Raw genomic sequence first — 1,044 nt, 5'->3', positions numbered from 1 at the left:
GGGAGCGTCTGCAACAGCTGGGGATTGTGGAACGCGGTATGGGGATGAGTATATTTCTGAAAAAAAAAAAAATTTTTTAGTTTTTTTCATATGACGTCATGGCAGCCATATTGGTGTCCCAAAGTTATCTTTCCTCATCCCTTCCCCATCCCGAGTGGTGTGAGTGGAGACAAGACATACAGAAAAAACAAGAACAGCAACAACAGTAATTGTAATAATAATAATAATAATAATAATAGCAATAATAATAATAATGTTTATAATAATAATACTTATAGTAATAATAATAATAATAATAATAATAATAGTAATATTTTTTTTAATTTTTAAAAAATATTTAATTTATTCTAAATTAGACATTACAAAAAATGACAAATTTATGTAAAATATTCTTCTTTTTACCCGTGGTGTATAAAAAGTGTTCATTTGTATAATTCAAAAAGCAATCACTTGGACTAAAACATATTAAAATACTACTTAAAATTTCTATTTAATAGCTCCGCCATTTATCTCGACATCTATATCTACATTCCTAAAATCCCATGAGACTCGCTTTACAGTCCTTGATCCTCTCAGGCAAATCAGTGCCGGGCTAAGGAGTGCAACTGACGTTCTTGCATGGTCCAAGCAATCTTTCTATTCACCAGATGGCATTTCGTCTAATAATTAACAATTAGACCCTTCGTCCGCAAGGGCTACGGGTCAATAGCCCATGAGGCGAAGCCGAATGGGCTATTTACCCGTGGCCCTTGAGGGGGAAGGGTCTAATTGTTTTAGTATCACCCAACTGGTCGAATAGAAGAGGCAATAATAACGTTAGCAAATGCAAGTTGAAGAAATATTTATTTGGGAATAAAACGAAAGAAAGCGTCACCCTTTTCGCTACTCGAGGACTATTACTAATAGTCCTCTAGTAGCGTAGCCAATCAAAATTCAGCATTTGCATTAGTCCACTAGTTGGGTGATACTAATTACAGTTATCACGTTACCTCGAATCAACTGAAATCAAACACTGGTTTTTGAGGAGAGGGGGAAACCGGAGTA

Source organism: Montipora capricornis, chromosome 7, assembly GCF_036669925.1.
Source record: "Montipora capricornis isolate CH-2021 chromosome 7, ASM3666992v2, whole genome shotgun sequence".
Classification (NCBI taxonomy): domain Eukaryota; kingdom Metazoa; phylum Cnidaria; class Anthozoa; order Scleractinia; family Acroporidae; genus Montipora; species Montipora capricornis.
Note: the sequence above shows the minus strand (reverse complement) of the source record.